General features: G+C 34.3%; 1 protein-coding gene across 3 annotated transcripts in view; it reads right to left on the bottom strand.

The window, feature by feature from the left end:
* KCNH5 (potassium voltage-gated channel subfamily H member 5) overlaps positions 1–14,339 on the bottom strand; it is a 275,201-nt gene that overhangs the window by 125,431 nt on the left and 135,431 nt on the right. The gene's annotated exons all lie outside the window — the stretch shown is intronic.

Below are 14,339 nucleotides of genomic sequence, written 5' to 3'. Positions count from 1 at the left end.
TCTTTTCCTTTTAAGTAGTTCCATCTTCTTCACTATTAGGACACACTGCTCCTCTACTGGCTCATCTTCCCCCTTACCTAAGTTCCTGTACAATGAATCATTAAAAACAGCACTTTTTTGAGAATAGAAGACAGCTCTTTTAATAGTTATGCTGGGACAACAGGAGGACTATCCCAGTTAAACCGAGGACACTGGGTCATTCCACTTTTATTCCAATTCCTCTCTCCACGGCCCCTTCTACTACAAGAGTCAAGGTCTACAGGCTCCTGATGATTATTTGCATCAGAGATCACATCCTAAAGAAGTCTGTCCATTCACAGGATTTCAACTAACACCTGAAATCAGATGGCTTCCTGTTTATGTGCCCTACCATCCCATGTTGCAAGTGCCTACACAATCGCTTTATTTGGATGACTGCATCCCTTGAACTGCCTGATGTGAGGTCTAAAAGGAATCATGTCATTTTTCTCTCTGTCTGGAATATCACTCTTCCCAAAATTCCTTTTTACATTCGTCCGAATGGGCATAAAGTATAAAACCAAGGCTCTAGAAGGTGAAACTACTAATTTTTTTAATTTTATTTCATTTTTTACTGAGACTGAATGCAGACTAATTTAGCTGATCCTGAGATTTAAAATGAACAGTGAATTTTGAAAGTTATATGAGTGAGATGAGACAAGTATTTTCTAGGAAAGGCAATATGAATTAGTTAAGATATAAGGAATTTGAATTGATGATATAGTCCAAAATTTGCAAACTGTACTCTATTGAAACACTCCAATTCTCTGTGATGGTAACAGATGTGTGTCTAAAAAAGTCGTTTCTGGATCAAATAAGTTTCATATTAGTTCTCCCTAAAAGTTCCAGTTTATGTTAGTGTATCTCAATGCATATTAGCATATCAAAAGTTCTGAAAAACCTTGCAGTAGACACCATATTTTATACTTGTTTGTTCTTGACATTCTTTTTGTTCATTAAAAACCTTGAATATTTTGCATATCTCTATGGGAAACCATTTTACAATCACGTACAGCAGGCAGGAGGGAAGAGGTACAGATATTGGGTCATATGAGAGACTGCTGCTACAATCCCAGGGGGTTAATGCAAGCCAGCAACTGAAAAACCTATTTTAGCAAATCTAAAATCTGATAGTGCTACATCAACCGGTGTCACAGAACGATGTAGAGAAGAAACTAGTCATGAAAAGTAATGCCTTCCTGAAGAAAAAGCAAGAGTAGTAGTGCCAGATAGCGAGGCCAAACTTGAAATGACCAAAAAATAATCTAGGTAGTGGCAGAGAGCGAGGTGAAGGACAATACACATAAGTTAGCAGGGCTTTCTCTAGCCAATGCTTGTTGGGTTTTAGGCATAGATTCCCTGCATTCCCCTGCCACTATTCTTTGTAAGTTTTAAAGTGATATTCCCTAATTGACTCTTAAGACAGTATTTGATGAATAAGAGGTATGATGCTATTTGAAAAAGCTTACTTTCGTGGTTTTAGACAAGCTGTACTAGAGTGAGAAAGAGACTAAAAACAGGAAAATAAGCTACCAGGTTGGTCACCATCTCTGTGAAGAGGAAATAATGAGGATCAGAAACAGAGCAGGGGCTAGCAGATATGCCAAAAGACATGAGAAAGAAGCAGCAAGACAGAGTACTTGAACCCTAACACAGTTATACTCTTGCAGTCTTGGAAGGCCTGGGAAGGGTCAGCCATATCTAGGCACTCTGCATATTCAGTCTGTAATGTCTTCCTTTACGTTGATTTGTACCTTCCCAAATTTTTTTTGTAAATCACTTCAGTTGTATACCCTTAGTTTCTTTACATAAAGTGTAAAATTACTGTAGACTAGATAACATATTTTCCATGAATTGTGCATTTCCTAGGAGAAACCTGTGCATTGCTTGCAGCAATAAATTAACTCATGCTAAGCATGCACTGTAAGCATGCATTTTATATATGATAGGACACTTCACTGACTTCTTTTAAAGATAATATCCTACCTGAGTTTAAATAGAATTGGATCTTCTAACAAGTAATCACCAAAAGATTGTTATGTATGAGACGATCTCATTATCAAATTAGAGGGACAAACCTACATGATTATATATGAAGACATGAAAAAATTCATTATCTGGAAAGTTAAACGGCTGAATATATTACTCCATTTACGATTCCTGAGAACTATGATTTGTAGAAACTATGAGTATTTTGGCTACAAAAACTTTCTACTCTCAGCCTATCATTAGGAGTTGGCTAAAAAGGAAACCTTAGTTCACTGCCTATAATGAATGGAGATAAAACAAACCTGTTAGGTCAATCAACCAAAATGGCATTAATTTAATATGTTTGAAAGGTTTTAATTACTGATTTGATACAATTATCCTCATCTATCTAATTCATAAGGCTGTGTGACCAATGAAATGCTGTGTATCCCAAGAAACACTACATGATATACTGCTAAATTTCTTTTCTGTCTCCCATATTACCAGGTTTCCTTCTTTTCTAATAACACTTGATACCAAATGTTCACCTTTTCAGTAAATCATTATTGCCAAGATCTGACGTGTATAGAATAAAGCCATACCAAGTTCATTCCACTGGGCACATCAATGGCAGAAATGTCAAGTATAATAATCATGGGATAAAAAAGATCTTCAGGGCTCCTGTCAGGTAGTACATAACTTGACAGTACATTAAAACTGGATATTTACATGAAGAGGTTGGGTGAATGAGGCTGACAGCTGTCGTTAACACTTTAAGAAGAATAAATATGCCACCTAAGGTTTCCCAGTTTTCACAGTATGCAGGTGCTTTCACATTCCATTCAATCCTTTTAACGAATAGGGGGTTTAGGCATTACTCCCCACTTAGGGGTGAGAAATCTGTCTCTCTTCCCCATTCATATTTCCTCTGCCCTGGTTTAGGCACTCATCATCTCTCAGCTGAGTTACTGACAGCCTCCTTACTGACATCCTTGCCAATGATCACATTCTGCCTGTAAGAACTGAGTAATAGGCTTTTCTGGGGAGACAAAAGAACCTAAAATCTCAGTTGCTTAACAATAACCAATTTTTACTTGTAGTTCACAACTATAGGGTGGATGTGGCTCACACAGTTCTTCGTATTTTACCAACATATAGCCCTAAAATACGGCTCTTGCTAAGAAATAAATGACTTTTGTAATCGTTCCAGTCATTAGACAAACTTGTATGATTTATCTGAAGATGAGAACTATACAGAAGTCAGAGATGCAAACACATATCAATGTTATATATCCTTGGGCACTCAATAAAATGAGTTGTCCAACTGGCTAAGTCATGGATATTACATTTGGGAAGTAAGAATAAACTCAAAATGGATTAAAGACTTAAATGTAAGATCCCAAACCATAAGAATTCTAGGGAAAAAAAAAAAAAAACCACAAATTCTCTGACATTGCTCTCAGATATTTTTGCAAAGAAAACATACAGATAGCTGACAGGTACATTAAAAGATACTCCACATCATTAATTATCAAGAAAATGCAAATCGAAATCACAATGAGATATCACCCCACACTTGTTAGAATGGCTATTATCGAAAAGACAAGAAATAACAAATGTTGGAGAAGATGTAGAGAAAAGGGAACCCTTGTGCACTGATGGTGGGAATGTAAATTGGTAAAGCCATTAGAGAAAACAGTATAAAATTTTCTCGAAACTTAAAAATAGAACTACCATATGATCCAGCAATTCCACTTCTGAGTATTTATCTAAAGGAAATGAAAACATTTATGGACATTATGCTTTTTAATAAATCATAAAGAGAAAGACATATACTGTATAATATCACTTATATATGGAATCTAAATAAATAAACAAACAAAAACAAATAAACAAACTAAGCTCACAGATACAGAGAACAGATTCGTGGTGCCAGAGTTAGGGGTTGGGGAGCAGGGGAGGTAGGAGAAATGGGTGAACTGCAGGAAAAATTTTAAAAATGATAAATAAAAAAAATTCTCAAAACCATTAGGAATCAGGTTAATGCAAATTATTATCACAATGAGATACTACTACATACCCACCAGAATGACTAAAAGTATAAAAACTAATTATAGAATCTATTAAAAAGGATATTGGACAACAGAAACTCTCATACACAGCTAATTGAAATGCAAAGTGGTATAATCACTTTGAAAAACAGTTTGGCAGTCTCTTATGAAGTTACATACATTTACCATATGATCGAAAACCCCATGTAATCTTCATGATTATACTCCAATGGTGTAATCTATAATAAATATCAAATTATGTACATGTTATCTGCTCCCAGCTACATCCTCAGAGACTAGACAGTGTATGGAACATAACGAGTATAGACAAAGTATTTATTAAATGAATGAATTTATTTCACCAGTTCATACTAAGAGTTAAAGAAAAAATCACTTAGGTTATTTCCCATGTAAAGGTAAACTTCTGACCATATCTCTGATAATTTAGGTTCCTTTTAAGCCTCCTGAAGCATATTACTGCACTTTTGCCAATTTGATTCAGAATTTACTTTTTTAGTTTTCATTTAATTACCAGAGGTGCTGATCTTTTTCCATAAAATTTGTAAACACAAATACGAAGAAAAACTTCTTTGTATGTTTTTAAAAGTCTGTTTTTATAGTTCTGCTTTTAGTACTATTCTAAAGCAAATGTCATCCATGTCTTCTAATCATAACATACCCTATATAATAATTTTTAAATTTTCAAAGCCAGGCCAAGACTTTGTGTTCACTTTCTGCTACATAAGAACATTTTTATTAAAGAATATTTCATTAGGCATACTAAACAATGTTTACTACATAGCTGTTTCACAATAAGCTACATTTAAAATTATTTTCAATGAGAAAATTATTGATCTAGATTTATATTCAGAGAAGTTTTTCATGGTGATAATATATGAGAGACACTGAAATAAATGTTCTCTCTCAATTCCTATCCATGCTTTTACAACAAGGATATAGCAACAGTTTCTTTATTAGGAGTTAATTCTATGTGTAATTGTGCTTTTTGTGAAAAAGACTGTGGCACTTTAAAAATAATCCTTTAGTGATGCAATTATATATCATAGCTATTAATTCCATCCTTTTTTAAATGCACATACATGCACACCCATGCACTTACACATACAACTCTAAATTCCCAAAATTAAAGAGAAAAAAATCTCAAAAAAAAATTATGAGAAAATTTTTCAAAAAAGAAAACCCAACACCGAGTTTTAAAAATCCTTTCACAATGTAAAAAAGTAAAAAGAAGGATCTGATTTTTGATGCTGGTGGAATGAGAAACTGTGTAATCTCATTGGTACACCAGTTAAAATACTGAGGCATTCTGTAGCCAGATGGAGGCTCTGACTCAAAAAAAAATTTATCAAGTATCAACCACATTCTAGAAACTACATTCAATCATAATTTTTTAGAATATTAATAATGATAATATGTAGATGTTCTTGGGGAGAGCAAGAGATAAAGAAAATGGACTATAGGCAAGTAGAGAAGAGAGGATTATGAAGAATTTCATCATCATTAGTGGCAACTTTATCACTGTGCTCAGTTTTTTTCTTTTTTCTTTTTTTTTTGAATAATGAACAGTCTGCATAAATTTAGTGTAGTATTTGTTCACTTGAAAACATTTCAGAAACATAGACCTATTTTTAGAAGAAGAAAAGTAAGCCCTGGATGTGTTTGCTGCCAAGCTAAACTTGGAACTAACAAAGGTTCCACATAGTGCCAGACAGCCTCTGATATATGGCTCAGTCCTTCCTCACACGGACTCCAAGAAGGAAAATAATGCAGCAAAACTGCAGCCATTTTGCAAAGCTGAATTTCTCTAAATCTGTCACTTTCAATCAGATGTACTGACATGGTATAGAAACACACCTTTAAGCCTTCAATAAAATGCATACACATTAGTGGCCCTTTAGGCCATATAATAAATTACATTTTTCTGTCCATATCTGGCATTGTAGGTAGTCAATGGTATCCTAACCTGGTGCTTAGCTTCCGAGAACTTAGATCCTAAAATAAGCAATATTGAGATACATAAGAACAAAAAGAAACTAAATGCACATCACTTGTTTAAAGATATCCATCAAAGATTCCATGAGTTCCACCATTTATAAACTCTCACGATAAATGTGTTTTACTTCCAAAATGCCTAGAATCTCTCACTGATAAGAAATGGAAAACAGGTAATTATCACTATATATATTGCTAGTAGTAGTACCATTTAACAAGTACTTTCTAGCACAACAATACTCTGTGAGGTTGATATAAGCATCCATATTTTACTGATTCAGGTGAAGAATATTCAGTAGGTTAAAAAATTTCCCCAGGTCACATTGCAAATGAGTGATGAAGCCTAGGGTCCAAACCTCAGGCCATCTGCTTTCAAAGCCCCATCTCCTGGTCAGGTTTATATCCTGCCACCTAAAATATCTTTGAAGGTCCACTGTATTTCTACCACTCTTGCTAACTTTTATTTTAAACATTTAACAATCTTTTGGGGGACCTTCTGAAATCCATCAAAATTCTTCAACATCATTCTCCTCCTGGTCCTTTGGGGAGGACCACAAGTAAAAGTCTTTCTCAGGAAAATAATAACTCACTCCATGGAGAGGGAATGTGAATTACAGAATCAGTATCGAGCTGCCTGCTGTAATTTCTATGCTCCATGGAGTGCACAACCATGGGACTTTAGCCAAAATCTCAGAAGCAATGTGCTACACACTCAGTCATCAGACTCCTGCCCAGTATGTGACACAACTTGACACTGTCCAAAATAATGTTGACGTTTATATAATGTAGGGCCACATGCCTTCATGGTAATTACTAACCTATAGTATAATATACTCTCTGGAGTTATGGTGCCACCATTCTAATTCACACAATTGTCACTTCACAACAGAGTTTGCAATGTTCGTTTTTTGCCTTTCTTTTTAAAGCTTGCTAATATTTGTTTTATCATTATAATACTGAGCATGCTGAACCTATTTCCCGGGTAGATTTTAATTAAGCAGCTTAACTCTCCAGAACTGACGCAGATGCAAATTCATAACCAATCAAGATTTTTATTAATAAAACATGCAACTTTTGCTCATATTGGTCAAGTTAATTAGGATCTGGGAAACTAAGTTAAAATTTTTTTAAAGTACTTTTGGCATAACAAGAGCCTTTAGCTTTATGTATTTCCTTTGTACTCTCTGGCCTAAGAAATTCTTCTAACATCCCTGCAAGTCTTATTTTACAGGGATGTTAGCTTACAATGATAAATTTCTGTTAGGTTTTAAGTCTCTAAACCTCAGTTTAGCCCAAAATTACATTGAAGAATCATAGTGTGAACTGTTTAATGAGTTAATTAGTACTCATTCTTCCAAAATAGCTGTGTTCATCAATCTGGGTGATAAGCACAAATGCTTCCTTTCTGCTCTCTGAAATATGATTCTTTCCCCACATCCTCACTGTCCATTTAACTATTCGATCCAATCAGGACAACTTTTTGAGTAAGAATCGGGTGTATTTCCAACTTCAGGAGAATTCAATTACCTAGGATGTGTCCTAAACAGCTGCTCTGTTTAGAAACCTCGTAAATGAGCTAGTCCCTTAGGTACCCCCAGGAAATGTAATGATTTCGCCTAAAAAAAAAAAAAGTTTTTTCTCAATATGAAGTAATTATGATTAACTAGGGACTGCTTCTAAGGTCATGACAATGACAATTCATTCTGCTTCTGTTACTGCTGCTCATGGAATATAAATTTTTATATCAAAATTCTAGGACACTTTAAAACTAGGACGCTGGCAATCCAGTGTTCATTAAGACTAGACTTGCAAATGGCATATACAGAGAGAAAAACTGAGATTGAGATAAGCTAAATGAAATACATACTTATAGATACTAAAATTTCTGTTAGAATACACAAGAAGCTATTAATAATACTAATTATCTCTGTAGAGTGGAAAGATAGGGTAGCGAGGGTGGAGGCAGACTTTAACTTTTCACTTCAGACTCAGCTGTTCATTTTTTCCTGTCTGGATATGTATTATAGCAAGCATCGCCATCATCATCATCATCATCATAAATGGCTCATAAAGTTGGAGAACCTTTAAGCAACGGAGGCAAATGTCCTTTGCTCCCAGTTTAGAATTTCTGGATATAGAAACATTCCAGTTGTTTTCTCTTACTTAGACACAGAAATTTAACAAGTTTCCAGTTTCTAATTTCTAATATCTTACCTGATAGCCTCAGCTCATTTTGCCATTTACAGAGCCATCAGACCCACAGAAAGGGCATGTTTTCTTCAAGTTCTGTGTCAGAATTAAAAATATTTTTCTAATTGAAATTATAATAAAACTGGACAGTAACTCACAAAATCCTTTTTAGCCTGTAATACTCCTATAATATGATATTAATAGCATTCAGTATGTATATAGCCCACAGTTAAAATCTGATTTCCCTGCTCTGTAATTTGCATTCTAAACAATTGACTTAGAAATGAAAATTACTACTCTAGGCTTGCCATTTAATCAGCTGTGAGGTATGTGTATGTAGGAAACATAAATATGCCATGAATATGCTAGCTGTTTTTTAAAAAGCAAATGACATCTAGAAGGCTAGATAATAAGACAGCAAGTGAAAATGCTGCTGATGAAAACATTAAAAATCTAAGCTTGAATTAGTGCAAGTTCAAAGTCCAGAAATATTCCTCTAAATTCTGTTAACACAAAATTATATCATATCGGTATAAAATAATTTAATTTAGGCACAAGCTGGAGGCTTTTTTTTTTTTTTGAAGAACAAAAAAAGCACTGAAAATAAAGGCACATAATTATTTTATGAATTATTTATATAACTTTATAGGATGCCAGTATACAAAAAACAAAGAGGATCTCAAATCCCTAAAAAACAAGTACTCTACTTTAATAACGAAAATAAAGACAAGTTCTTGGATAATAATGGTAATTATATTTCCATGCTTAATCTAAGTGCTCAGGAAAAGATTCTTGAAATACCACCTAATTTTTTAAAAGTATTTAACCAAAGAACTCAACAATTGAAACTAAAACCTACCAATACATTACGAGACAAGTTTTGCGTTATCTAGTTGGACCTTAATTCAATTATCTTTCCTTTGTATTATATGACATCTAAAGTTCCTTTCAGCTCTGAGACAATTATATTAATTATTATTATTATTTCCCATATTCTGAGAGTATAGTAAGCATATAACATTATAAAAAAATGTAAAAGAAAAAAAGTATTTTCCAGGACTATGATGAAAAATTAAAGGCTTATAACTAAGATTATTAGTTTTTATTACTGACTGGGTTCATAAATAATCATTAAAATATTATAGTTAAAAACATTCTTTATAAGAAAACACACTTTTTACATGATTGGATAAAGTAAAGATTAGCTAATGGAAAATTATCCTACCATAGTGCACTTAAAGACAAAACTTTTAAATATTTAAAGTACAAAAATATATGGAACAAATACTAAAAATGATCAAATAATTCATTCATTATATACTTTCCAAATACCTATCACGTGCCAAGCACTGTGTCAGACAGTGGGCAGACAATGACAAAATGACATAGCCTGTGCCTTCAGGCAAGTTAGATTCCAATAGATAGCAGGCAGTTGAACAAGTAAGTAGTTTAAGTAAGTACTTTAAGATATTATGGGTATAAGAAGAAAAGTTGACAGGATGATAAAGATCATTCCTAAGTATCCTTTTGTGTTTCAGAGTTATCATTGATCATCACATAGTGAATGAAAGAAACACAATTAAATACAAACTTAGAGAAAGTATATTACATAGTGTTTTTTAAAAGTAAATAAAATGTTGAAATTCAAAAAAAAAAAAAGAAGAAGAAGAAGAAAGGCTTGTGAAGAAAATATAAAGCCCCGAATACTATAGCACTTCTCTGATGTAATAATTTCTATTTTGCATTCTGTGCTGTCAACATGTGTCTGTTTGCAAACAAACATCTCACAATTATTGGTCATATCTGCTCAAGCTGAACATTTCTCTCCTTGAAAATTTAACACCTGTGGAGAAAACACACACACACACGCACACGAATATCACTTTTTTAGGCATCTTCAGGCTGCAACTTTGGTACAGATGTACCAAAGCATCTCAAATTGCACAGCAACTCAAAAGATAACAGTCAAGCATGAAGCAGTTTGGTTAAAAAGTGCAATATTTATAGCATGTAAAAATTCGTGCTTTGATTTTTATATGACATGTGGTCTGCAGTTAAAACTAAGAGAAAGCAGAATCCTGCAGGGTGAGTGTTTTCAAGAAAACGACCAATCACATGCTCTTTTTAATGGCTGTGTTGTAGCAAAGCTCTGTCATAGCAGGGCTTCCGTGGCTTTAATCAAGACTAGAGCATGGATGTGTTTGGAAGCCCACAATGACTGTCATTCTAGTTGACAATTTTAAAAGAATATTTCCCATTTGCTACATGAAATTATTCATGCTGTCAAACTTGAATTGAACCTTTAAAGGAATTGGTCATGAATTTTTTGCAAAACTGGTTTCATCAATCACACTTTTCAGGAAAAATACAGTTCCTGTCAACATGAGCATTATGCTAATATACATACATGGTTGGATGTGTATTTCCTTCCAAAGACTCACCTATGGATCAGAATAGGCTTGAGTTTATGAAGCATTTTGAAAAAGGGACAATATGTATAAATTTCTACATCTCTCAATAAATAAATTAATTAATTAATAAAAATAAGCAAGGAGCTAAGACCTGAACACTTAAAGACTGTTAAATGACATAGCTGAATAATAGAACATTTAATTATAAATAGAATTGAGAGTTTGATGATATGGGAAGTTGTACTTTTCAGGAATGCTAAAATAATATTTCTAGACATAGGAAAATACCAAACAAAATGCTACATTTGGTCAACCTAATCCTCTATCTCTGACAACAACAGAAAGGCCATTTTAAGAGAGAATACATAATTGGGCCTCTTTCTCCTAATTTCTCTTATTATGCCATCTTATTTAAATGAGGTATTTATTTTACTATTACCACTAATCAATTCCACATGCTAAACTGGACTTTAGGCCGACTTTGGAACTACACCACTCAGCTTGTGTGGTCTTCTCAGCAATGGCAGGAAAGCAACACAAGCCAAATTAGTTCTTGGTTGTGGCAAAAGCAAAATAACATTAGTTAGATATTCTGGTTCTGCTACAGACTATAATTACAAATAAAGATTGCCCAAGACTTCAGGTCATAAGTTGTGTGGCTCATGCAATTATGCAATGTCAGTAGTTAGAAACTATGTGGTGAATATTTCTAGAAGTAAGAAAACACAACACACAAGTAGAAGAGAAATATAAAATATGCCTCTCATCAATGTTTCAAAATCATTAGGGTATATTAAAAAAAAAAAGAAGTGTGAGAATAAACTTTCAACTTAAACCACAGTGCTGAACACATCATATAAAATAATACTGAGCCTAATACAAAGTTTGAGGTTCATAGAAGGGAACTCACTTTATTAAAATGAAAAAAGCCTTGACCTTGGGGTTAGAACAAGTGTGTTCTAGTGTTGGCTTAGTCAACGAGTAGTCTAGCATAAAACTTTTGGAGCCCTGTCACTTTTTATTAATCGTGGTCAAATATATAGCCTCACCACTTTTTAGGGCTCAGTTCTTCCTCCTTAAAATAAGAAGAGCAGATGAGATGATTTTTAGTTGCAGCTATCTCTGAAATTTTATGACTGTTTCTATTAACTCAAATGCATATGCTTCTAAGAACATTTTACATTTCTTTTACCTAATATAATGAAAAATGTTGGCGTGCTGATTCTCAGTCAAGAGTCTACAGATGACTTTTGGGGCCTGCTATAGTTTATTAGATTTATTGTGTTTTGTCTTCTCAAGAGTATAAACCCTCTGCCTTGATGAAAGGGGAAAACTTTTTATTTTATCCTCTAATACCATTCAACCGAAACCACAAAGCCTGAAAGTCCTGCACATGTTTTAAGAAGATGCACTTAGGGCATTGCAGATATTTTTAGAAGCTTTCTATGAAAGAAAAGGTTAAACAGAAATTATGAGAACATATATTTATATGAAAATATGAATTTCATAATTCAATAGATGAAATTTATTTCTTTTCAAAGACTTTCTATGTCCCCTTGGAAGGAAAGTAATTCAACCTCTTTGGGTCTCATATGGATGCTTCAAGTGAAATTTGAATTTCACCTAACCTGCCTGTAGGCAGGCATATGAGTGAATGATCTCTTAAGGTGCCTATCAGCTCTAAGATCTATATTTCTGTGGTTTTAAGTTGGAAAAGAATTTGATACACATTCCTGTAAGACTCAGTCTTATACAATTTTAAGGTTCCCCTCGGAGAACTGTATTAGAAGAATTCTCAATAGCAGAAATAGTGTTGCTAGATATTAGAAGCAAGTGTCTGTGTACATCTTGACCTACACAATAGTATCATTATAACCTGTAAGATTGCAGAATGCCTATCACTCATCGACACAATCCATATGGATCAGAGTCCCTCTTCCCAAAGATTATTTTTCATGCCTCAGAAAAGATCACTAACCATAACTCAATTAGATAGTATACAGAAATAAGTCCACTTGTCTAAGAATTTCATGAAATTGCTCTTGATAAAACCTATGCACCTCTTAGTCATGAAAACATCTAATTTGGGAGAGGACAGAGTCACTGGCAAACTCTAACTTATCCTTAGGTGCAACATACTCTAATAAGTGATAATATCTTATAATATTAATGTCTGTGGGCATATCATGCAGTGAACTGCCATGGACTAGAAGTGGCTAGATGTATCTGAGCTCTGAGAAAGAGGGGGTTTTGTCTGGAGTTCCTGTGTCACACCCTAGGTAACACAAGTTAGCTGCCGGATGACAAAGGCCACTCATGGAAATGCAAAGGTGAGAGAGTTAGAGGAAAACAAAATGACAGAGACAAAAGTTAGTAAATTTCATTCGACCTATATTTTTTGAGAGCCTGACACCTGACGAACACTGTTCTAGGGACTGAGGGCATCGCACTGAACAAAATAAATATCCTTCCTTGTGCAGCTTACATTCTAATGGAACATCAGATGGTGGTCCTGCCTGGAAAAGTAAAGACTGCACCAAAGGAAGCTCAACTGTAGAGAAGCAGAGTATCAGGAATAGCATAGCCAAGTGGCAAGAGGCAAAGGAAAAGTTAAGAACTAAGAGTCAGACATCCAGAATTGGGAAGAATGATTACGTAGCCGTCTAGAGAGCAGCCAATGATCACATTAACTGATAGGGCAGGGCTGGGTTTTTAGTGCTGGCCCAGGTCCCATTGCTCTGCCTCTCTGATTCTTAAGAATGTAGCTCCACAAGCAAGAGGCCAGGGCAGATTCTGAAACTCAGACTATTTCAGCACCTATAATATTTTGGATATGAGACAAAATTGGCTCATTAAGTACCAAATTTTGCACAATGACAATTCTGTGTTGTAATAAATTATCCTGCATAATGCCAGGGTATTTTAGGTGAATATAGAACTACATAGGAGATAAGTTAGTTATCCATGAGTATTGAAGATAGTTGTTCAGAAAGGCATTAGAAGGTTAAGTAGAAAAATTAGTGGTTAAAGGTCATAAAAATGTCATGGATCAACCAGTCGTCATATCAATAGGATGACTTGAAACTAAACATTATGCTCCTAATCCTATTCCCCTGTACTCTGAACACACACAAACACAGAAACAAACACAAACACATACACACCATAAAATATACATACACACAGAATCTAAGTATTAAAGAGAAGGTATCTACATCCTGGGAGGTGTGAGAATGGGAAGGAAAAAGTTCAGACTGGTTAAGTAATAAAAGCTGTCATCAACTAAGAGATACAAGTGTTTCCCTTGATTGTCCTCTTGTTTATCTGTAAATGTGTTTGTGTTCAACCATCTCATGCAGATTTCCTCCATCACAAGTAGCACCACCACTGAACTAATCCAAGTTTCTTATTCCAGAAAATTATTCTATCTTTACTTTTATCTATCTGAATACTCAAACTGCATCCCCTAGAATACCTAGAAGTCAAGGTTATTAATGATTTCTGCTGTATCAAAACAAAAGCTTTCTAGCATTGGTTAACATACAATCAAAGCTAGGTAGCTTCTGTCTGACCATTTGCTAAATGAGAAGCCAAAGGTTAATCATAAGTCATTCTCAATTCTTACTTTAGTCTCCCCACAGAATGAACAGTTTCCTCCATCTGACGACCTTTGATTTTCATGAAATGT

The sequence above is a fragment of the Pteropus vampyrus genome, unplaced genomic scaffold (assembly GCF_000151845.1).
Source record: "Pteropus vampyrus isolate Shadow unplaced genomic scaffold, Pvam_2.0 Scaffold15, whole genome shotgun sequence".
In the NCBI taxonomy this organism is placed as follows: Eukaryota; Metazoa; Chordata; class Mammalia; order Chiroptera; family Pteropodidae; genus Pteropus; species Pteropus vampyrus.
The sequence above is the reverse complement of the archived record's forward strand: the minus strand, read 5'-3'. Positions and strand labels throughout refer to the sequence as shown.